The sequence below is a fragment of the Garra rufa genome, chromosome 18 (assembly GCF_049309525.1).
Source record: "Garra rufa chromosome 18, GarRuf1.0, whole genome shotgun sequence".
In the NCBI taxonomy this organism is placed as follows: domain Eukaryota; kingdom Metazoa; phylum Chordata; class Actinopteri; order Cypriniformes; family Cyprinidae; genus Garra; species Garra rufa.
Window position 1 is genome coordinate 7,523,194 of NC_133378.1, and position 26,671 is coordinate 7,549,864.

Sequence of the window (26,671 nt, forward strand, 5' to 3'; positions counted from 1 at the left end):
ATCAAGCACTAGTACTCTTTAAGACTTTGGTTAGATATTCCAACTATATTCAATTTTGTGATTGAGCGAGACAGTGCCACCCCCAGGACCAGAGTTGTCCATCCCTGTTATATTTTTTGTACTATAAATTGCATGAGATAAGTTGCATCTCCAAATTATGGTATTCATAAAACAGTAGGCGAAATGTACCCAGATGACCTACTACTTCCAATCGACACTTTACTGTCCCATGAGGCTATAGTAGAGGAGTTGTAAATGGCAGTGAAGAGATACCTCTGACGTCGTAGGTGGTGGATGTAGTATATCCAGATTACATTCATACTACTAGGGCTGTCCTCGACTGAAGATTTTTCTGACTAGTTCATTTTAAGCATTAGTTGACTAATCGCACGTTTATTAATAAACCACTTAAAACATAATAATGAGTTTTTAATTGCCTACATAGCCTAGTAAGCGCTCACACGCACACATTAATCTTACCACAGCACATCGGCAAAAGTAATGATTCTGAATGTGTTAGGGAAAAACAGTAAATTGGCTGGATTAACATTTTAATAATTTATTGTATTTTCTTTTTTTTTTCGGTTTAAGAGATGAAGTTGACAACGCTGATTTGTAATCTCTGCAGTACTGGATGCGCCTGTATGCATGTTTCATATGGATTACACTATCTGAGAATATTTGTTTTCCATTTAGTTTATTTAAAAGTAGACATTTTGCTCTCTGTAGATATATTTTTCATGTCTGTAAGGCAAGTATACACTTAGTTTTGGTTAATTTCTTTTTTCTTGATGCGCTCAAATTCACAGAGACCGAGACAGCAGAAAGCGTATCCTGTTTGGTTTCATTGTTTTACAAAAGCGCAACGTTTCGTTGTTATTTAAGTGCACACAAATAAACATAGAGTCTTAACAGATTCAAAAGATGTATTACTCTTATCTGTATGACCAAAAATGACGGAGTATTTTAAGAGCAAGTGACTGCACTGGCGCCTCAATCTGTAATGTAGTGAATGCGCTACTATTTAGTTTCCGCACTTGAATAGCGCACATTTTTCTAGGTTAACATTAGATTTGAGCGGTCTTAAAGTTGCTGCTACTTACATGCTTCATGATAAGCCATATTTGAGGTCGATGAATGATAGGCGATGAATGATGTACTGTTACCACATAGACCAGCCGTTAACAATCTGTCCATCACGGACTGCATGACTTTGGATCCTGTGGATTTTTTATTATTATTAAAGGAAGTGAAGTGGGAGAGAGAAAGAGGGGGGTCCTCAAGCCGGGACTCAAACTCGGGATGCCTGTAACGCAACGGCGTTATATGTCGGCACACTGCCCACTAGGCTATTGGCACTGATGTCACAAAGTTTGTTTCTCATTTTAGTACCTACTCAGATTGTATGTGAGCACTGCCTCGTGGATCTCGCGGGAGTCAGATCTTCTGGAATACTTTGCCACCGTGTTTGATTGTATAATTCAAACCTAGATAGAAATAGAACTCTGATGAAGTTGAAAATTATTGTTGTAACACTAATAGTATAGCAGCATGACAAACTACAGATTGAGGTGGGGAATTTGGGGTTGAAAAAACTCATTTCCTCATTAACATCGGCAAGACACATGGGACGCGAGGCAGCCTCATCAACCTAAAAACAAAATCCGTGCTGAGGAACAGATCGCGCTAGCAAGCGGGGATGAGGCCCTACCTGTCTCGGATACTGTTGCTTATAGGTATGTAGATCATTAAAAGTGTGGCAGCTCTAATCTCTGGTGAATTTGTGCAGGCCGTCTGTGAAATGGGCACACACACACTTTAAGAAAACAGGATAATTGAATTGACCTTGGTGGCGGTATGAGGATTAAATTGTATGTGTGTGTGCGAGTGTGTTGGGATGGGGGGTGCCCCAAGGTCTTCTGAAGTGTGGAGAAGAAGGGATAAAGTGAAGGAGAGAGGGAGGGGAATACGCGGAGATCTGCATCAGCTTAGCGCGAGTTTACCTACTTAACTCTCGAGGCACTCTCTCATCCTCTCTGTTTGCCAGCCCTGCTACCTGCGGCTCCAACAGAAATAACTGCACTCGCTGACCCAACCCCACAGATCAAATATCAAGTGCAAGACTCCACACATCTAAGTACACACCGGCTCACTGTACTGCGTACACACACACATGCTCGCAAAAGTCACGCCCGGTCCTTTGTGTGCAACACAAACAGTACACATTTATATTCCTCACGCATTGGCCCCCATAAGCCAAACTAATATGCTAGTCAAGCTTTTGAGGTCAATTTAATTACGCTCTAAATGGAATCGAAACATTTTCAAATCTAAAATCATCCCTCTTAACCGTGTGTAAATCTCAGTCCGCTAAGGACTTGCAAAACGCCAAATTGCTTTGGATGTCATTTGATAATATGGGCCGGTGATCGGTGAAGATGAGAATGTTGCTTGGGACACAAAACAGGCTCAGGCTTGGACGAGTCGGATCAGGGTGAGAGAAAGAGGACATGTTGTGAAAACCCTCATGCCCTGCTTTGGGTTTTGGACTCGGCTGTAGTTTTCCTACTGAATTGGTGGATTCTTGAGGAGTTAAAGACAGGAGGTTTGTCCAAAACCTTTTTCAACCTTTTGCATATTTTATCACCCACATGTGAGCATTGCTAAATCTTATTAGAACATAGAATAGAAGCTTAGAGCTTAAGTAATTAGTAGGACTCTATAAATGCCTTCACAAGTGATTTCTTCCTCCATGCACTTCGTCTCCATGTTGAGGTCCTGTCACCAGGTAGAGCTTTCTCAGATTTGGTTAAAGGGCGCAGGAAGTGTCTAGTTGCAGGGCTAATGGTTAAGGGTGCCGCTTGCTGACAGCACTAAATGGGATCCCAGGATGCTGATGTCCGACTTGAATTGTGCACAGACTAATGGTTTTAAGAAGCTTGTAATTGGTGGTTGGCATGTTTATAGAACTGTGTATCTAAATTACCATGCTTCTGGTATGAAGTTCTGGCTAGCAGCAGGATATTTCTCAACCTGCACTTTGTAAAGTGTGTGTGTGTGTGTGTGTGTGTGAGAGAGAGAAAGTATATGGTTTTTAACATGATTAGTCAGCCAAGACCAAAAAGACAGTCAGGCTACTGTCTAAAGCTTCTAGCTGTTTCTCACGTCTGTTAAAATATGATCCTAATCATTCTATTAATACAGTTTTTTGCATGATTGTTGTAAGACAAGAGACAGATCATGCTATAGGGATTCTTTGCACACCAGCTATTCTTTGTACAAGCTATTTTTTCCTTAAGTTTCACTGCACCCTTGTTCGTCTTGCTGACCACTGACAAACACGAGGCATCAAGCCATCACAGTTCTAGAGAAGCGATGTGAGGTCACACTGGATGTCTAGCAGATGTTTGCAGGTGTTGAAAATGTTTGCAGAAGATGCAGGCGTTACAATGGGCATGTGTCCTGCAGATTCTTAAGGGAAAACATCACAGTATTACAATCTGTATGTTTTCTGCTCAGTTTAAATGAGATCTACACTTCTACATGTCAGACCAGAATATGATAGGTGATTTTTTTTTTAGATTATATTAACATCTGTTTTATTTTTTTTCCAAATTATGTGTTTTCTATCAAAATCGTTCTGCATTCTATTTATTTTATTTTATGTTTAATGCATTTTTTTTGCGACACTGTTCCAAATCACGCTTTGATTAAAGGATTACTTCACTTTCAGAATGAAAATTTGGTGATAATGTACTCACCCCCTTGTCATCCAAGATGTTCATGTCTTTCTTTTTTTAGTCGAGAAGAAATTAAGGTTTTTGATGAAAACATTCTTGAATATTTCTCTTCCCGTTGATCCCCATTTTACTTCAGTGGGGATGAAGATCCAAATTTCAGTGCAGCTTCAAAGAACTCTACACGATCCCAGCTGAGGAATAAGGGTCTTATCTAGCGTCATTTTCTAATTTAAAAAAAAAAATCTTCTCCAACTTCAGAATTCTCAGAAATCATTGTTTTACCTTATTTTGTAAGGAACGTTTGACTTCATTTGCACGTTCACTTTTTAAACACTTAAAGCTGCAATGAAACTTAATTTCTTTTCGACTGAAGAAAGAAAAACATGAACATCTTGGATGAAATGGGGGTGAGTAAATTTTCATAAATGTTTTATTCTGAAAGTGAACTAATCCTTTAAGTGTACAAAGCCCAACTTTTCAATGTATTCATCCAAATTCCATGACATTCCACGTTATACTGAAAATTACGTTTTTGTGACTGGTTTCCGCAGTTAGATAACATTAGATAACTTGCTTATAGGCCTACTAGAAACATACTCAACGCAAGTACACATAGAAAGATGCATTTAGCCAGGACAGGAACAATGGGGCCGTGGAGTTACCCTTAAACCAGGGTTGCCAGGTTTTCACAACAAAACCCAGCCAATTACTACTCAAAATTAGCCCAATGACATTTCGAGGGGGTCCCCCAGTAAAAACTGCATTCAGTGGGGTAAATTAAACATGTTTTGGGGCATTCCAGGGGCATAAACATCACATTATTGTGGTCGCTTCAACCCCCAGACATTAAAAACAACCCGTGGCAACTGTATTAAAGTACCCCAATTGCACGGGAAAAACGCAGACTTGGCAACACTTCCTCAAATGTCAAATGTAAAAATTTACAGATAATTTACTCACTCCCTTGTCATCCAATAGTTAATGTCTTTCTTTCTTCAGTTGTAAAGTAAAAAAAATCTGGATTTTTCTCCATATAGAGGACTTCAACGGTGCCCGCAAATTTGAGCTTCCAAAATGCAGTTTAAATGCAGCTTCAAAGGGATCTAAATGGTCCCAGCCAAGGAAGAAGGGTCTTATCTAGCAAAACAATTGGTTAATTTGTAAAATTAATTTACAATTTATATACTTTTTAACCTCAAATGCTCATCTTGGCTAGCTCTGCGTAAACTGTGAATTCCGGTTCATGATAGTTAGGGTATGTCGAAAAACTCCCATCTCATTTTCTCCTCCAACTTCAAAATCGTCCTTCATCGCTACAGAAGTACCGACCCAGTTTTTACAAAGTAAACGCGCAAGGAGGGTCAAACACACTTTACAAAAAAAAACGTAAAACAGCGGTGTACGGCTATTTTAAAGGTGGAGAAGAAAAAGCGATTGGAGTTTTTTTTTTTATTATGGATCAACTTATTTTCAATCTATGCTGTTCTATGAGTACCAGAATTGATTTAATATAACTCCGATTGCATTCGTCTGAAAGAAGGAAGTCATATACACCTAGGATGCATAAAGGGTGAGTAAATAATACGCTATTATTGGTCCTATCGTCAGCATACGAGATCGTGGATACGTGACATTATCATTATTGTGCTAATGTATTTAATTATTTGCATGCCTGAAACCATAAGGCTAGTGAAGCTATCTACAGTGTATGATAAATAAATCTCTTACCACATACTGCACATATCTACGGCGTGGCGTAGACATGTGCTAGTTCGTGTTTACATCAGCCGCGGATCTGCGTGTGTTTGGACCCTCTGTTCAACACACGTGAATGGCGCTGCTTCAGCACGGTTACCGGAGCAGTTTGTGAACCTTTAGTTAAAGCTGCGTTTAAACGAGCCGACGTACGGCTCGCTGTAGCATCCCAAAAGCGGCTGTCCATATTACATGGGTAAAGTTAGGCGAATCCCCCACCCGCCAATGATTTGAATTTCAGCAGGCGGGATACCGAGTTGTGACATCATTGCATCCGGAAAACAAACGCTGTAGTCCAAACGAGTCGTTCGCTGTAGTTCTTGAAAAGTGATTTTTTAAAAACGAAATATCTCCGTTTGGAGTGGACTTTGAGATTTGTAACTTTGTAGATGTTTTTTATGCCCAAACATATACACCACACACTGGCTAAAGTTCAGAAAGTGAAAAAGCATAATAGCACCCCTTTAAACTGCATTTTGGAAGTTCAAACTCGTGGGCACCATAGAAGTCCACTATATGGAGAACATTCCTGAAATTTTCTCCTCAAAAAACATAATTTCTTTACGACTGAAGAAAGAAAGGGGGTGAGTAAATCATCTGTAAATTTTTGTTCTGGAAGTGATCTTCTCCTTTAAAATGGATGTTTTATTTACATAGCTAGAATGTAGTATAGCTAGTACAACAGAAAAAGTCTCTTCAAACTTTTTCTCCGACAGTAATTCAGTTAAAAGATAAAAATGACTACCGGAGAAGTGTTTCCGCTCAGATCTGCTAGTATTGCCCCATGCCCCATGCTTATATAGGTATTGCTTTCTATATGAAATGGACAACACACTCCCATTGCAGTTAAAAACTTTTACATATTGGCAAATTGGTATCTAATTGGTAGTATGAACTTCTGTGAACAATCTGCTCACGCAATTCAAATTCATACAGGTACATACATACACAAATTCATACAGGTACATACATCAAATAGTTACGTTTTCTCTTTAGACCACTTTTTTTATGCTTTCATGTCTTTGTGTAAAGTCTATTTAAACAGCCTGGCTCTACAGCAAAGTGTATGTGAGAGGAGCAGCGCTGTTATCAAAGATGCCTGTGTTTGTTTCTTTGTTGTCATATGGTGCTCATCTTTCTTTTCATCATCCTACACTTATTTGTTGTATTAATAGTAGCCATATCAGTTTGTCCGCACCCATCTACATGTGCTATGATTTCATTACTCATCGTCAGGAGTGTGTGTACAAGCTCAGCACTCTTCCGAAAGTCAGACCACACTTTTAAATGAGCAGCCACACTCTTCACTTTCAAACAAGCCCGCAATGTCTGTTATACAGACCTGAGTCACAGCTCTCCGCCTCATAGACCCTTAAAACAACGCTAGTTATTTTATCAGTACTCTTTCTAGAGTCTGTGTTTGATGCTAGAGGCTTCTACAGTAGGCATTAGCATTAGCATTCACTCTCGCTTTTCAGGTCATAAAATTACCACCAAAGAGTGACATTTCGAAAGGAAATTTACCCAGCGCGTCTCTGATGCGATGCTATGGTATCTGTGTGAAAGTGTCGTGTTAGTTTGAGTGCTTTTCATGTTTCAGGTTTACTCCCTGATGAAGAGGGGGGTTTCTGTGGTTGGCTGTGGCTGTGAACTTCACGCTGTCATCAGGGGGATTTTTGAGGCTGGTCAGGAAATGGTCACTGATATTTTATTTTAGATGATTTGTTTAAGAGCAAGGTTATCGCTTGATCAGACAGAGACTAGGAAAATAAGAAGATCACTTTGGCCTTCCCCTTTCCGCAGCATAAGACGAGACAAAAATCCCATATTTAGATCATTCACACATCCATAAGGGTTTTTCAAAAGTTGTGCTGTTGACGTGTTGTTCTGTTTTTGAGTTGCGAATCTATCAGAAGGGAAGTGTGTGTTTTCTTAGGTATCTGTGTTTATTTGTGTACAGATGCATATGTATATGTGACGACTGAGTGCTTGTATGTGATTTCAGAGTGCATATGTGAAGAATGGCCTGCATAGACACATGCACGCAGATGATACGGAAGTGCTTGACATGTATAAACAGTGTGGAAATATTTAGCAAGTGTTGTGTGTTTAATAGAGCAGTCTATGGCGTAACTTTGCACTTGTCTCAGTGAGCAGCTGACATGTTCACAGCAGAGCACATCTAATCTAATCCTGTTCATCAGAGCAAACACACACATACACATACACATGAACTTCAGCTCAGCCTCAACACATCACATCTGTTTACTCTCCTCTGAGAGTTTAACCTCTGGCCTCTCACCCACTGCTTTACAAACACTCATGCTTTCATTCACTTATTCATGCCTTCACTGCTCAGTTGGTCCTTTACTAAGCCTACTAATTCATTTATTCACTTACTACTTAATTTACTCACTGACTCATTTATTCATCTATTCTCTGACTCATTCATTCATTCATTCACTGATTTATCTATTCTTGCTAACTCATTCATTCACTCATTTCTTTACTCATTCATTTGTTCAGTTTCTGACTCATTCATCCATTCACTGACTAATTCACTCATTCATTCACTCACTAACAAATGAATTTATTCACTGACTTATTCATTCATCATGACTCATTCATTCACTCACTCACTGGCTAACTATATAATTTGCTCCCTTATTCGTTTATTCACTCTCAGATTTATTTATTCACTCATTCACTGACTCATTCACTCATGACTGATTTATTTGTTCAGTCACTGACTCATTCATTTATCCATTCTCTGGCTCATTCACTCATTCATTCACTGACTTGTTCATTCAGTCATTCACTAGCTAATAAATTCATTCACTCATTCATTTATTATGACTCATTCATTCATCCATTCTTTGACTCATTCATTCACTGGGTTACTCATGAGTTTGCTCCCTTATTTGTTTATGCACTCACAAATGTATTTATTAACTCACTGACTCATTCACTAATGTCTCATTTAATTGTTTATTTACTGACTCATTCGTTCATGCATTCACTGACTCATTCACTCATTCATTCAGTCATTTACTCACTAACAAATTAAATCATTTACTCACTCTTTCATGCAATCCCTAATTTATGTACACTCACTGACTCATTCATTCTGACTCATTCATTTAGTCACTCACTCACTCACTCACTCACTCACTCACTAATTCTTTCACTCACTAATTTATTTACTTACTAACATATCCATACATCCATTCATTATGACTCATTCATTCACTCACTCACTGGTTTTATATATAATTTGCTCCCTTATTCATACATTCACTCACTCACTCACTCACTCACTCACAAATGTATTTATTCACTTACTGACTTATTAACTCATTCCTCATTCATGTGTTCAGTTAATCACTTCTTCACTCATTCATTCACTGACTTGTTTTTCAGTCATTCACTCGCTAATAAATTTATTTATTTACTGACTCATTCATTTATTATTACTCATTCATTCATTCACTCGCTCACTGGCTTACTCATTAATTTGCTACCTTATTCACTCAATAACTCACAAATGTATTTATTCACTCACTCACTGACTCATTCACTCATGCCTCATTCATTTGTTCAGTTACTGACTTATCCATTCACTGTCTTGTTCATTCAGTCATTCACTCACTTTACTGCAATTCATTTATTCACTCACTTATTCATTATGACTCGTTCATTCACTCGCTCACTGGCTTAGTCATTAGTTTAGCTCCCTTGTTTGTTCATTCACTCACAAATGTATTTATTCACTCACTGATTCTTTCACTCATGTCTCATTTAATTTAGTTACTGACTCTTTAGTTCATCCATTCACTGAATCATTCACTCACTCATTCATTTAGTCATTCACCCACTAACAAATTCATTCATTCACTCACTCATCATTCACTCCCTAATTAATTTATTCACTCGCTGAATTACTCATTCATTCAGTCATTCACTCACTCACTAATTTATTTACTTATTCATTAACTTGCTAACTCATTCATCCACTCATTTATTTATTTACTTATTCACTTATTCCTTATTCATTTGTTCAGTTACTGACTCATTCATCCATTCACTGACTCGTTCACTCATTCATTCACTCACTCACTCACTCACTCACTCACAAATATATTTATTCACTTACTGACTCATTCATGAAATGACTTCTTTCAGTCATTCACTCACTCACTAACAAATGTATTCATTTACTGATCATTTATTATGACTCATTCATTCATTCATTCACTCACTCACTCACTAGCTTACTCATTAATTTGCTACCTTATTCACTCATTAACTCACAAATGTATTTATTCACTCACTGACTCATTCAGTCATTCACTCACTAATTTATTTATACACTCACTCATGCATCATTTTTTTCACTTACTGATTCATTCATTCTTTCTGTCTCATTATTCACTCACTCTCTGGTTAACTGATTATTTTGCTCCATTATTCACTCACTCACTCACTCACTCACTCACTCACTCACTCACTTATTCCCTAACTTCCTTCCTTCCTTCATTTATTCATTTAATGACTCACCTACTCTCTCACTCACTCACTCACTCACTCACTTGTTCATTCATTAATTTAGGCACCCTCCATTCATTCATTCATTCATTCATTCACTGACTAACTCATTCACTCAGTCACACACTCAGTCCTTCATTCATTCATTATTCACATAATGTCCTTCGATAGTGTCGTCATCCTTCTCTCAGCCCTGTGTCTTTCCTAGCTCGTCAGATCTATCTCTCTGTTTTTACACTCGCTCTCACTTCTCTCTCTCTGGGTCTCTATAGTCAAAAGGTGTGCGCTTGAAATAATGAGAGTGAGGCCCCTTTAACCCCCATCCTCTTACCACTCTCCCCATAGTATTTACACCTCATTAAACCTGAAATAGCTTTAATATTTAAAACATCGTGAACAGATCTCAACCCTCCCACCCTGAACACCTCTGGATTTTTCCCCTCCCTCGCCGCTTTCTCCCAGTTTAATAATCTACTTTCATATTTCCTTCCTCTCCATTAAAACCAAAATAGATTTCATATTTCACAAGTTGAACTTTTACTTTTTCCTTCTAGCTCTCTGTCCCTCATCTGTTCCGTTTTCCTCCCTCTCGGTCCCTTGTCCGACATGCCTCCCTATTTTCTTTTGATTGAGACTCACCATCCCACCAGATGACCTTCACAGTTCTTCACACTCTCTTTCTTTCTCTTGTTTCTCTGTTGCTTTCTCTTTCCCTCTGTCTCCCCCATGGCATTCTGGGTTGCCCCTCAATGTAGCTGAATGCTTGTTTGTTCTGGGGTAAGGCGTCATGTCGGACTGTCAGACAGAGTTCTTGTGTTCCGCCTCGCTCTATGCCATTCTCTCGCCTCGCTTTTCAGTCTCCCTCTGTCTCTTTCCTTACTAGAACAAGTTTCTTCAACTACAATAAGGTGAACCAGGCCTCATAATTAGGTAATAATTAGTCATTATGTAGAATCTTTAAAGTTTGGTTTGTTTGATTGTCTTTTGTGCTTTAGTTTGAACAGCCATGAAAATAGTTGCAAAAATAAGATTTATTATTTATACATCTATACATCCATTTTTAAAACCCTATTGTTCATTTGGGAGTCAGACTTGTGTTGTTTGTGGTCAAAAGTGAACAAACATCTGAAATTTTACTTTTTTTCAGTAAAATCAGTATAATATATTTGAATACTTTTTTATTTTGAGAGAATTTCATGGTACTAACTAATATTTCTGCAATCATTATGATAAAATTCTAAGATTTTTATGTTACTTTGAAATTATGACAGTATTTATGTTAAAATAGAGACAATGCCTTTAAAATAGGGATGCACCGAAATGAAAATTCTCGGCCGAAGCTGAACAAAATTAAACACTGGGCCATAGGCCGATTACCGAACACGGTTTTTCGTGTTTTTCCCCCCATGCATTTAGCCAATTTTTTTAACCATTGCATAAATTAAATAGCCAAAATGTGCTTTTTACAGTTTTGTCTTGCTTTTCAAAAAAAGTGGTTCTAAACTGTTTCTCGCTGTCGGTGCTTGTAATGATTTTTGCATCATTGTCGGACAGTTTTAAATGCTTCCATACTGCTGACATGTTTGCTGCATTAGTGCATGCCTCTATTTGATTGCGTCATGTCATTGTTCGGTATAATTTATTCTGCCTTTTCGCTTATTCGGCCTAACACCAAAATAGCTTTTTTTGCTATTTTCAGCCAAACTATTTCGGTTGCCGAACATTCGCTGCATCCCTACTTTAAAATCTAATTTTTTAAGTCAGATTAGTGCTATCTGGTCGGAGTAAAAAAAGAAAACTACAATTCCGTGGTTTAGCCGCTAGATTCATATATAGCTCTATATAAAAGGCTTATAAATTCTCTAGTTGTCTTTAGACATAATTACTTATTTTTATTAAGCTGTGGATTTGAATATACATTTAGACATTCTCAAAGACAACTTTTTGTGTAGGATTAGATTTTTTTTTTTTGAAATTTTGGTTTGAAATGTCAGTTTTTGCATTAATTCTACTACAGTCAAACCTGAACACAGTTACACGTTTCTATTTTGCACTTTTAGAGTGTCACCTGTCATTGCTGTACACTCTTTTTCTGCATTGTGAATGATTTGTAGATTGTACGCTCAAAAAGTTCTCTGTATTTTTGTGTATTTCCCATTAATTTCAAATGACCAGGAACAACACAAGTGAGATTTTTAGCTTTTTTCAATGATTTTTTTTTTAACTAAAGAGACATTCATTACTGTTTTGTGGTCAGATTTTATTGATTTGACAGAAGCAGTTTAAAAATAAGCTTGGCAAACAGTTTTGGAGTCTTTCCGCTTTCATGTAGTTCTTGCAACAATTGAAAATAGCTGCCCCAGGGAGTTACCAAGATGGCCGCCAAGTCAGCTGATTTTCTTGATTCTGAAAGGGAATATTCTTGGGTTTTTTGCTCACTGTTTGTGTAACATACTGTCAGTAATTTCTCAAAATTTTCAGACAGTAATCCCTTAGCGTAGGACACTCTCTTCCTTTATTCTGTGCTGTTGGTGAATTCATAATTCATCTAACCTTTATTTTTTGTCCTATTTTTGTTCTTTTCAGGTTTCAGATTCACTAACTGTTTTTAGGCTCTTCCCACTGTCCTTGTCTCTCTTTCGCTCTCTTTGCTTGGAAATGACATGTCTGTCACTCCTCCACACCTCCCACCGGTGTGTCTCACTGTCTCTTTGAAAGTGAACACTCTTGACTTTATCATGGGCAGAAAAATCCAGACTTCCTCATGGTGGAGTTCCCTCCTGCTTCAGTGCTCGGGTCTCTGAGTACCCGACCCCTCCCAAAATCCTTTACACATGCACTATATATAGACGCTTTGGCCTCTAAAACCAAGAGGTGCCTCGAGCCAGGACGCACCACGGTGTCTCGGCTTTGGCCAGTGAAGATGACGATGATAGCAATGTCATTTTCCAAAACGTAAGCACCCCCTGCCCTTGGAGCAGAATGCCCGAGCTACTCAGCAGAGATGGAGGGATGGAAGAAGGTCCAGTTTATATAGCAGATCATCCCCTTCCAACACCTGTGTTGTATCAGTAACAAATGTGGCCCACTGCCCATCTCTGCCATCTGGGCTTCTCCCCAGTCCCATGAGGCAACACTGAAAAGATGCTCTGCCAGCAAAAAATTACTTTGACTCTGAAAGATACTTACATTTACTTTCCTGTACACTTTTGAGGGACCATTTATGCTTTGACATTTCCAGTTCGAGGTCCAAACTGTTGTTCTTTCCTGGTCCCATCCTCTCAAAATAGAAAGGCAAAATAAAGTTGGAAAATAAAAAGGTAGAAATGGATCAGGGGCAACATGGTAGACTAAAACTCAAATTACCTGCATGATCACCAAGGCTCAGTGTGTCTGTGGACCACTAAGCCATGGTTTTGTCGTTTACTTTTTGGGCACTTGTTGGGAGTCCAAAACCAATTCCCACCCACTTGGGCAAATATTTCCTTACATAAACCTGTTTTTGAGGAAAGACCGTGCTCAACTGGCTTATTGCAAAGTAATAGATGTCTTGAGAGGAACACAATGAGACAAGCCACTTAGTGTTTAATGGAAGATAATCCCATTAATCACAATGCATAGGGTAGGGGGAATGCGCTTCGCTCTCGTCGCTCACCATCAGAATCAATCTCCGGATATAGTGGGGGTTACGTGGATTGTGCTGCTTTTATTCAAAAGTTCTTTTTGTGTTTCGTACCTTTTTAATGGAGAGGGCCTGTCCACACTTGTGACAGACACTGAAACATACTTAGAAAGCTTAAAGCACTGGACAGATAAGAATGCATAAATATCAGCTTTGAGTGTGTGGAAAGAGCTGGGGTTTGCTCAGAGTTGCACAGTAGGAATGTAGCAAGTTGGATTTCGAAAAAGCACAACTACAGGGCCCCGTTGATTTCTGCAATGTTCAAAACATGGACGGATTCACAGAATCTAGTCATAAAATAAAATTTACTGTATAACGTCACAGAATTTGCCGCATTTTGGATAAATAAAAAAATACAGCATTTGGGGAAAAAATAAAATGTATTTCATATGGCCTTAAAATATCATTTGTGGTAAACTAAAAAATTGCTGTTAAATTAAATTGAACCATTAAAACATAGTATAGAAATATTAAAATGGAAAAAATGAAATCCAGAAAAATGAAAAACAGAAATAAACAGAATTCGGCAAAAAAAAAAAAAAAAAAAAAAAAAAAAAACGTATTTCACAGGGCCTTAAAAATATAGTTTTTGTTCGACTTTTAATAAATTGCTGTTAAATTGATTAAGTTTCATGATTTCAATTAATTAGACATGCTTTTTGATTAATTAAAATTTAATTTAACCATTAAAACCGTCTATAATAATTTAACTGTTAAAAAAAAAAAACTGAACAGAAAAAAATTAAAACAGAAAAAACTAAATTTGGAAAAATTATTTGATAAGGCCTTAAAACTTATCAAACTTATTTGATAGGGCCTTAAAGTTTACTTTTTATTAAACTTTTAATAAATTGCTGTTAAATTGTGTAAGTTTCATGTTTTCTTTTAATTAGACATGTTTTATGATCAATAACATTTAATTTAACCATTAAAATATAGTCTAGAAAAATTCAAACAGAAAAAAAATGAATTTGGGGAAAAAATAAAACGTATTTCATAGGCCTTTAAAAAATGTATTTTTGTTCAACTTTTAATAAATTGTTATTAAATTGTGTTAGTTTCGTGATTTCAATTAATTAGATTTCAATTAATCATTAATTAGACATGCTTTTTGATTAATACAATTTTATTTAACCATTAAAACATAGTCTAGAAAAATTAAAACAGAAAAAAAATAAAATGGAAAAATGTGATTTGAGAAAAATTAAAACAGATTTCATAGGGCCCTTTAACTAGAACCATTGGTCCTCTGGACTTTTTGAAATCACTGGTCAATTCATGTCGTCCAATTACAGCAGGGGTGTCCAATCCTGATTCCAGAGGGACACTTTCCAGCAGAGTTTAGCTCTAGCACTAATTAAACACTCCTGAACCAGCTAATAAAGGTCTTCAGGATCACCAGAAACTTTCAGGCAGGTGTGATGGAGCTAAACTCCATCATGCAGGAAAATGGCCTTCCTGGAGCAGGATTGGACACCCCTGTGTTACAGAAACAGTTTTGCTCGGATCCTCGGAGAAACAATGTTCTTGGAACTCCCCTGTAATAGACAATTTAGTACGTTTTTCTTATCTGACACAACCATTTCAGATCTTTGGTCTCTAATAACAAGTTGAACTTCTTTTATTAAGAGCACAGGAGTGTCTCCAGGACCAAGTTTGGAAACCACTGCTGTATGTCCTTGAGATGGTCAAACGAGGTCTTCAGGATTAGTAGAAACTTCCTGGCAAGTGTGTTGGGGCAGACAGGAGCTAAACTCTGCAGGACATTGGCTCTCAAGGAACAGGATTGGGAAACCCAATCAGTAGATTTGCAGCGGTCTGAGATGACTCTTGTAGGTAGCCGCCATAAATACTGATCACTGAAAGACATGTTTTGGGACATGATTATAGGCCTAACAGGATATCTGTTTGTCCAGTGTTTAGACACTCTGAGTAAGTCTTTTTTAAGATTTAGGACTGTGCAATTAATCGAAATTTGGTTTCGATTTCAATTTCTGCTTCAAACGATCATGAAAATGCAGTAATTGAGATGAAAAGAGTAATGCGCCCCATTCCGCCCCCTTACCAGTGGTGCGCTTTCGCTCAGCCATAAAAGCCTAATTTCACATGCAAATCAGCAAAATCATGTAACGTGACTTTCATAAAACGGGACGTGCTTCATTTATTGTTTCTTTGACGTTGTGTTTTAAAAGAGCGAAATAAAACTCGCTCAGAGATGCAGCAAAACACGGACATGTAAAGTTATCTTTTAGCTCAAGGTGTGTGCCTAAACGGTCAAATACACACAAAAATATTTCAAAATGAGGCGCTTGGTGATTATTCATGATTATTCATCCTTGTCAGTTATGTCTTAAATGATCATAAACGGTTAAAAATGAAAATGCGTGTGTAACAGTATATAGGATCCGTGTGGCTCTTAAAGCGGCAGCAGATAATATTCTTCAGCCGTCTCTGTGCTTAATATTAATAAAACGTAAAAATACAAAAAGAAAAATCACTCACTGCTCTTGAATGAAGGACTTTTGTAGTTTTAATAAGAAGCAAAGCATGTTTAACTACAACAGTGAAGACGCCTTTCAACAGTCTGTAGTATTGTTAAGGTGCGTTCACACCGGACGCGAATGAAGCGGCAAGCGCGAGTGATTTACATGTTAAGTCAATGCAAAGACGCGAATAGCCATCCTGCGGCGCGAAACGCGCGAATGAGGCGGCGCGAAACGCGCGAATGGCGCGGCGCGCATTGAGCGTTTCAAGCGATTGCCGCGCCATTCGCACGAATCGCGCGAGTTCAAAAATCTGAACTTTGGCGAAAATCCGCGCCGCGTTAACCAATCAAGAGCTTGCTCTAGTAGTGACGGAGGCAGAAATCCGAAACAACAATGGCGGACAAAATCACCGTTGCTGTCTGTGGTTCCTCGGAGCTGTACGATACATCTTTGGACTTTTGTAGAAACAGGAATAAAAGGGATCTTGCTAGGAATAAAGTGAGTGAAGAGGTCGGACAATCTGGTTAGTTTTAAAAAACGCTCTTTACTCAATTTGACCTACATATACATACATATTGAGACTACAAGCAAGCTAAAGCTGGCAAATTGAGCTCATTCACCTATTTTACAACTACTTTCCCACTGACGAGTGGCAGAAGCCCCTCCCTTGACGCGAATTCGCGTCTGTTGTGAAGAAAATGTCACGCGCGATTGACGCGAATTTTAACGCGCGAATGCCGCGACTAAACTCAAATGTTCAAACGTTCAACTACGCGCGAATAGCGCGTTTTTTCCGCGCAAGTCGCGTCCGGTGTGAACGCACCATTAGACTACTTTAGACTTGCATAAAAGTATGCATTTTTTTCTGCTGTATTGCTATCTTTAAATGAATCCCTAATATAAAGTTTTGGACCCAGTCATAATCGTGTTAAACAATCGTGATGACCAAAATAATCGTGATTTTGATTTTTGCCAAAATCGAGCAGCCCTACTTTGATTGTATACGGGTTCAGATCTCTGTACTGTTCCTCTTGTTGTGACTGCGCACTAGCTCTGGGCAGACTTCTGTGGACGGAGAGGCTAATAGGTACATGCGTGTGTGTTTGAGTATGTGTAAAGGGGTTAGAACACCACCAAACCGTCAAACTTCCCCATTCAGGGCAGGACAACGCCCTGCTGTTTGTTTTCTTCTGCTGTATTTTACTCCGCGGCTTTTTCTTCCTCTTCTGGTTTTACGGGGGGTTTCTGTTCTTTATAGACAAACCCCCACCCTCTCCTGCTCGCTACCCTCCAGTCAGACCGGTTTGAGCTTAGAGAGAGAGAGAGAGAGGAGAGAAGAGGAAGAAGTGAGCTGTTTGGACAAACGGACGCCCCGGGCAGGATGTGGAGGTTCGCTGCCCTCTGGGTGTGTCGGATTGGCCCTGCTACACACACACACACACACACACACACACACACACAACCAGCGTGGGAGGGCAAAATCTCCCTTCCTCACACACACACTCATTCTTCAACCCCACACCCTCTCCGACTCCTCTCGATCCTCCACCCATTGTCCTCCCCTCGCCTCCTCCCTGTGGCTGCACCCTGCTCTCCCTCGCTCCTAAATAAGGAGAGGTTTAGGGGAGAGGGCGTTAAAGGTGCAAGGGGAAATTCCTATGTGTGTCTGTGTGTGATAGAGAGAGAAAGTGGGCAATGGCTGATACAAGAACTGTAGCTACAACACAACTGCATTTACACAAAAGATAATGTTCAACACACACATTGGTGTGTGTTGCAAGATGTGTTATATGTGTGTCATATATGCTGTAGAAACAGGTGTGATTATGCAGCGGAGTATGTGTGTGAGGGGATAACTATATTTAGTCACAAATTTGTCCCTACAATCTAAATACATAGGTGTGCTAGTTCATAGTTCACTTCCAGAATAAAAATGTCCTGATAGTTTACTCACCCCCATTCTATCCAAGATGTTCATGTCTTGCTTTCTTCAGTCGCAAAGAAATTAGTGTTTTTGAGGAAAACATTCCAGGATTTTTCTCCATATAGTGGACTTCAATAGAGATCAACGGGTTAAAGGTCCATATTGCAGATTCAATGCAGCTTCAAATTGCTCTACACGATCCCAGCCGAGGAGTAAGGACCTTAGCTAGTGAAACGATTGGTCATTTTTCTAAAAAAAAAAAACAGTTTATATGCTTTTCAACCACAAATGCTTGTCTTGCATACATAATCACATTGGAAAGGTCACATGCGGTTAGTCTGTGTACTTCGGTTCAAGCGATATACTCCATCTCATTTTCTCCTCCAAAATGACTGATTGTTTGACTAGATTCGACTCTTATTCAATTGGGATCATGTAGAGTCCTTTGAAACTGAATTAAAACTGCAGTTTGGACCTTCACCCTGTTGATCCCCATTCAAGTCCACTATTTGGAGAAAAATCCTGGAAACATTTTTTTTGCCTGAAGAAAGAAAGACATGAACATGGGGGTGAGTAAATCACCGGGAATGTTTTGATTCTGGAAGTGAACTAATCATTTAACTGTTAAACGGTGTATAGATCATGCTTATTATTATTTTTATTATTACTTTTTCTTACTGTTATTATTAAAAATCATACAAAATGCAAAAAAATAAAATAAAAAATTGGTTAGTTCATACAAAAACTTTTATACCATTTTCAATTTTGTACCCTGTTCCACCATTTTAAATGTAATGACTGCATGTAATGCATTTAATAAATTCAGGGTAATAATCAAGTAAAAATAATAACATATACCTCTTAATATTTATAAAAAATGATTAGAGCCAAACAAAAAATGAGCATATTGACAGCACCATTTGGAAACACAAAGGATCTTTTTCATTTTAAATTTTCAATTCTAAAATAAATTAAAAGCAGCATATAAAAGTTTGGGATCAGTAAGATTTTTGATGTTTTTAAATAATACTGAAAAAACAGTAATATTGTGAAATATTATTACAGTTTCAAATAATGTTTTTCTATTTTAATATGTTTTAAAATATCATTTATTAATGAAATTTCATCAGCCATTACTCCAGTCTTCAGTGTCACATGGTCCTTCAGAAATCATTCTAATATGCAGATTTATTACTATTACTATCAATAATGTTGGAAACAGTTGTTCTGCTTAATATTTTTTGGGAACCTGTGATTTTTTTTTTTTTTTCAGGATTCTTTGATTAATAAAAAGTAAAAAAAAGAACAGCATTTATTCAATATAGAAATCATTTCTAACAATATACATTTGCTATCACTTTTTATTAATTTAACACATCCTTGGTAAATAAAAGCATTATTTAAAAAAAAAAAGAAAGAATAAAAATGACGACAGATTTTTAAATAATAGTTTATATTGTTACAAAAGCCGAGCATCACAGGAATAAATTACATTTTAAAATACATGCACATAGAAAACTTATTTTGCATTAAAAAAAATTCAAAATATTATTTCTGTATTTTTGATCAAATAAATGCAGCCTTGATGAGCATAAGTAATGTCTTAAAAAAACAGCAGTGTGTTAAATTATATTATAGATTAGGGGTGGGTGGTATACTACTGTAGTTTAAAAGGACCAAAACATACTAGTCACAGGACACTCACAACTAAATTCTGAGCTAAAAAAGTGTCTAGAACTGAGGACCCATGAATGAAGATGGCAGATTTCAAATGATGTACTTCCTGCACCACTCCAGAATTGCTCCTGTGATTAATAGAAATGCTAACAGATCTGTAGTCATTACAGTTTGCTTTATATAAAGACAGGTAAAGTCTACAGTATGTCCTCGTGTAGATATCTTGGTAAATGCGTGGGTGTGTTTGTGACGGGGGTTTTAGTATTAATGCATTGAAGATACAAATCTCTTGCATGTCCCAAATTGTGCCCCATCAATTCAGTGTGTCACTTCTGTTTTCTTTCAAATAATGGACTGCAGCAACAACTTTGTGTGTGTGTGTGTGTGTGTGTGTGTGTGTGTGTGTGTGTGTGTGTGTGTGTGTGTGTGTACCTGGTATTCATCACGTTGTGGGGACCAAATGTCCCCACAAGGATAGGAATACCAGTAGATTTTGACCTTGTGGGGACATTTCTCAGGTCCCCATGAGGAAACAGGCTTATAAATCATGCACAATGAGTTTTTTTGATGAAGTAAAAGTATGCACAATCTCCTGTGAGGGCTAGGTTTAGGTGTAGGGTAGGTGTAGGGCGATAGAAAGTACAGTTTGTACAGTATAAAAACCATTACGCCTATAGAATGTCCCCATAAAACATGTAAACCCAACATGTGTGTGTGTGTGTGTGTGTGTGTGTGTGTGTGTGTACCTGGTATTCATCACGTTGCGGGGACCAAATGTCCCCACAAGGATAGTAATACCAGTAGATTTTGACCTTGTGGGGACATTTCTTAGGTCCCCATGAGGAAACAGGCTTATAAATCATGCACAATGAGTTTTTTTGAGTAAGTAAAAGTGTGCACAATCTCCTGTGAGGGCTAGGTTTAGGTGTAGGGTAGGTGTAGGGCGATAGAAAGTACGGTTTGTACAGTATAAAAACCATTACGCCTATGGAATGTCCCCATAAAACATGTAAACCCAACATGTGTGTGTGTGTGTGTGTGTGTGTGTGTGTGTGTGTGTGTGTGTGTGTGTGTGTGTGTGTGTGTGTGTGTGTGTGTGTGTGTGTGTGTGTGTGTGTGTGTGTGTGTGTGTGTGTGTGTGTGAGTGATGGTATGCCCTTGAAGAGATGCAGTATCTTTGGGCGTGAGCTTCACACCGTCAGAAGCATTCCCTGGCTTCTGTTTAATGCCCACCAACACACACACATTTAAACTCAGGCACACAGTAAAAGCAGCATTGTGGTTTTCTTTGTGAATACTCTTGTAGCGAAGTGGATTTTTTGGACCAGCTCACTCTGTGACAGCGGTGTGAAGTTAAAGGCTCCTTTTTTGGAGAAAATGGCAGGAAGCCGGCAGATTGGCCCCCCACCTTTCTCTCTCAGAGGTATTGTGTGAGGTGAGAGAGAGTGAGAGAGGTGTCACCGTCCTTCCCCTGAGGCGATCAGTATGGAGGGTCTGGGCTCATCACCAGCTCGACTCCAAACAATCAGGACCTCACGGCAGGAGCTGCGCACACACAAATACACCCCTCTCCACCGAAACCATGCTGGAGCCAGGCCTGGGGAGCCGAGGACCACTCTCAGAAGCAGCTTATCTGTCCAGTGACGTAACGGAGTATGTTACTCAATTGCAGTCTTTTTTTAACAAGTTGCAGATCTAGCGTTAGGAAAGAAATTCTAAATATTTAATTTGACCCTCAAGTGTTTGAGGTGTACAACTTATTCGCGGAGGAACATATGATTACAGGTGATCATTTTATATAAGAGAATGTTACTAATGACATTAAAACTTGCCCTCACTAAAAAGGCAAGATACAATATTAAAAATAAAAAGTGAAATGTCCATAAATAACATCTTTTGAGCCAGTGACTTATAAAGTTGAAGTCAAAAGTTTACACACACCTTGCAGAATCTGCAAAATGCTAAGTATTTTACCCAAATAAGAAGGATCATACAAAATGCATGTTATTTTTTATTTAGTACGGACCTGAATAAGATATTTCACATTAAAGACGTTTACATATAGTTCACAAGAGAAAATAATAGCTAAATTAAGAGCTATTACAGAAGGTTCAAACGCTCACTGATGCTTCAAAAGGGAAAACAATGCATTAAGCCAGAGGGTGAAAACTTTTGGAATTTGAAGATCAGGGTAAATTTAACTTATTTTGTCTTCTGGGAAACATGTAAGTATCTTCTGTCGCTTCTGAAGGGCAGTACTAAATAATAAAAAAAAGACATTTAGGCAAACTAAAAAAAATGTATACATATTCAATGTGTTCAAAAGTTTTCACCCCCCGGCTCTTAATGCATAGTTCTTCTTCCTGGAGCATCAGTGAGTGTTTGAACCTTCTGTAATAGTTGCATATGAGTCCCTCAGTTGTCCTCAGTGTGAAAAGATGGATCTCAAAATCCTACAGTCATTGTTGGAACGGGTTCAAATGCACAAAAATGCTGAAAAACCAAAGCATTTGTGGGACTTAACAGACGTGGCATACTGTAACCACGAAAAGACAAATAACATTAAAACAAATTATTATATAAGCTTACTGTTTTGAATGAGGAAAAGGCAAGGGGACAGTTTTGAACACTTATTTTTTACAGTACTTGCTCAATAATTGTTTTTGTTTAGATTTCCAATAAAAAAAAACATCTGTCATGCAGCTTTAATTTGATTTCTTTCTCCATGCCATGAAAAACTGGCTTTGATTTAACAGTCATACTATTTTAATTCACAGCAATCAGCAAATCTGAAAAAACAATTCAGTTTCAGGCAAATGAAGAAAATAAAGCGCAAACTAAATAGAAACAGGATGTCATGCATTGAGGGTTTTCAATGAATAGACTTGAATTTGAGTTTAAATTATTTTTTGTACACATAATAATAAATTAATCTAATTATGTAAGACAGAAAGACAACAGAGTGAACAAACGTAGTGCGTTTCTACAGCAACATGCAAAATGCCATGATTGACCAATCAGAATTGAGTATTCCAAAGTGGAATGCACTATAGAAACTGGATAAAGATAAGTCATGTCGGTCTCTATTCTGTGTTTGGCTTTGTAAAAGAATTCACCACAACCTTGAAGCAGTCTCATTTCAAGGTTTGTCCTCCTCTCGCCTCTAGCTCACTCTCATTCTTTTACCCCACATCCTCCTTGTTTTCTTTTTTTTTTTCTGCTGGCACAATTATGGAGAAAAGGGCAGAAGGAGGAGGATGTGAAAAGAAAGAAGTGGGAAAAAAAGGGAGGAGAAAAGTAGGAGAGAAAGAGAGATAAAAGTTGGGACACCCCGGCCCCTCTCTCTCTGATAACTGGCTCCAGAGTCTGTGGGGGTTAGGGATTCCTGTCTGGTCTATCGGGCACACACACACACACACACACACACACACACACACACACACACACTCAGATCCACCCGTCCTGCATTCCTGAGACCGCATGAGGAAGCGGCCGTTACTGTCCTCCCAAACAGACCATTTCTTTCCCCCTCTCTCTCTCCACATCCATCCTCTCTATCCCTCTATTTTTCCACCACTTCCAGCCTCCATTCCTTCTCTTCTGAGGAATTACAACTATGAGCTCAATTATGTCTCTTTCCTTCATTTGCTATTTTCCTCATCTTAACTGCTCCGCTCCCTCATCTTCTTTCTAACCTTTGGTCCCCTGCGCTCCCTCTGTGTCTTTCCATCTCCTTTGCTCCTCCCTTTCTGTTTTTCTCATATATTCATTACCGAAATCTAGTTAGCTTACGTATTTGGCATTTTTAATGCAATAGAGGCGCACACCCAAAACAAAGGCTGGTCCAGAAGTTAGTCACCAACATTGAGTTGGGAGAAGGGAAACAACTCTAAAAATCCAAGATGGCTGACAAAGTTGAAAGTAGAAATGATTCTTTATTTTGTGTAATAAATTGTGTGTACTGTTTGTCTTATGGTTATAGACATATTTGATCACATTGTGAGTTTAGCAGCCTGCTAATGTTAAAATCTAGTGTTATTTATAGATCATAGGACAGGGTAGATGTCATATTTAATTAAACTTGAATGAAAATGAAACTTTAAGGATAGACATACAGTTGAAGTCAAAAGTGTATTATTTGATCAAAATAAGAGGGATCATACAAAATGCATGTGTTTTTTTATTTAGTACTGACCTGAGTAAGATATTTCACATAAAAGACGTTTACATATAGTCCACACTTGATTCTTAATACTGTGTGTTACCTAAATGATCCACAGCTGTTTTTTTTTTTGTTTTTTTTAGTGACAGTTGTTCATGACTCCCTTGTTTGCCCTCAACAGTTAAACTGCCTGCTATTCTTCAGAAAAGTCCTTCGGGTTCCACAAATTCTTTGGTTTTTCAGCATTTTTGTGTATTTGAACGCTTTCCATCAATGACTGTGTGATTTTGAGATCCATCTTTTCACACTGAGGACAACTGAGGGACTCATATGCAACTATTACAGAAGGTTCAAACGCTCACTGATGCTTCAAAAGGAAAAACAATGCATTAAGCCAGAGGGTGAAAACTTTTGGAATTTGAAGATCAGGGTAAATTTAATTAATTTTTTCTTCTAGGAAACATGTTAAGTATCTTCTGTAGCTTCTGAAGGGCAGTACTAAATGAAAAAATATGATATTTAGGCAAAATAAGAAAAATGTGCACATTTTCATTCTGTGTTTGAACCTTCTGTAATAGTTGCATATGAGTACCTCATTTGTGAAAAGATGGATCTCAAAATCATACAGTCATTGTTGGAAAGGGTTCAAATGCACAAAAATGCTGGAAAACCAAAGAATTTGTGGGACCTGAAGGATTTTTTTGAAGAACAGCAGGCAGTTTAACTTTTCAGGACAAACAAGGGACATGAAAACATGAACAACTATCACTAAACAAAAAAACACAACTGTAGATCATTCAGGTGACAACACAGTTTTAAGATTCAAGTGTATGTAAACATTTAAATAGGGTCATCTTTATAAATTTAACAATTATCTTCTCTTGTGGACTATATGTTAACATCTTATATGTTAAATATCTTACTCGGGTCAGTACTAAATAAAAAATAACATGCATTTGTATGATCCCTCTTATTTTGGTCAAATAATTAATATTTTGCGGATTCTGCAAGGTGTATGTAAACTTTTGACTTCAACCGTAAATCTTTAAAAAAAAGTCTGCCGCGATTTTTCTCGTAGCTTCATAAAATGACTATTTGAACAGTGTCCTTACTACCTTTCTGGGCCTTGAAAGTGGTAGTTGCGTTGTTGTTTATGCAGGGTCAGAAAGCTTTCGGATTTCATCAAAAGTATCTTAATTTGTTTTCTGAAGATAAATGAAGATCTTACAGGTTTGGAACAACATGACAGAATTTCAATTTTGGGTTTACTATCACTTCAAACTGCAATCAAAGTTACATTTTTTCCCCCAAAATCACACATCCCTAACAGCTGATAGCACATCAGCTCAGTAGATTGAAACAGAGCCATTGTCACACATTTTCACTCATCCCTTCTTTCTAGCCCAGTTCTCTCCGCTCATGCCCCACTCTCACTCTGTCATTAGCTCTGATGCGTTCTGATGAGGCTGTGTGTAGATCTGTGTGGCATATTACCCACATGTCAATGAGGCCAGCTCTGTGGCCCCTGCCAGAAGAGGAAGAGGAAGTGACACATCAGCTAGCTTAAATAAGACCCAGAGTCTCTAACTCTTCGTCCATCACACACCTCCTTAATCTGCCTTGATTCGGCTGATTTGATCGCATGCAATTAATTTCAACGACCCAACTCTCCTCTGGCGAGAGGGAATAAGAAGCTTCCGATTCTTTTTCACGTTCGTCCCCTCTCTCGTCTCGTTCCCACTCTTCCCCCTCCTGAAAACCTCCTTATTGCTCCATTTTAGATCAGTGCGTCAGTCACAGTAACCTTGTACAGAGTTATATTAAGATTCCAACAGATCGCACACAATCCCGTGCCTCTCATTGTACTAATGAACTCTTCCGCTTACTTAAGAACTTACTTGGTATGTGGAACATCTACATGAGATGAGATTGCCATGAATCTCAGGTGTCTGTTTTTTTGCGTGAGGTCGTATGACGTGTTTTGACAGTGGCGGTATTACGTTGCGTGGAGATTTCAAGATCACGTGCAAACCCATCACCTCTTATTATAAATCGTTGGCTCTCGCTCTCACGTTCACTTTCACTGTGTGGAGTTGAAATCTAGAAACGTCTACTTGAGATCCTGTTGCCATGGAGCTCCATTGACCATGCGGGGCTGCAGACTGCATGTCGGTCACATGGAGTTGAAGTTGAATGGTGTGTTTTGACAGCTGCAGAATTACCTGCGGAACGGGGAATTTGTGCATGAGTGATAATTCAATTGAATAATTTCTAATGGTCTTATTAAAACATCCAGTGACTTTTGACCCAGTCGACACTGCTGAGGACGAGGTTTGAGGGTTTTTTTGTTTGGAGTTGTATCGTGTGTCAGATAATCTGACATTAAGTACCCTGTCTGATCGTCTTATCCGCCTGAAGACCTGGCGTCTCCCTCCTGCTCATTTCTCCTCAGGCTTTCCATTTGGCCTCTGTCTACACTCTTATGGCAGACCTTTACGTCTGTACTGACCACTTTAAGTTTTAATTCTCGCCCAGTCTCTCTCTCTGAGCTCTTTCTTCTGGCTCCTGTGTTCTTCTTCGCTCAAGACAGAAGTTACCAAGGATACGGCCATACAGCCAAGCTTGATACAGTTCAGGATGAGTCAGAACTACAGTAAACGTGGGACGCTATGCATACACATCTAGGCCCAGTTTGCACTT

The 26,671-nt window shown here is 38.3% G+C and overlaps 1 protein-coding gene across 1 annotated transcript in view; it reads left to right on the forward strand.

Annotated features, from left to right (window-relative positions):
- The window catches only part of zbtb46 (zinc finger and BTB domain containing 46), a 103,070-nt gene that overhangs the window by 41,013 nt on the left and 35,386 nt on the right, over window positions 1-26,671 (forward strand). The window lies entirely within an intron of this gene.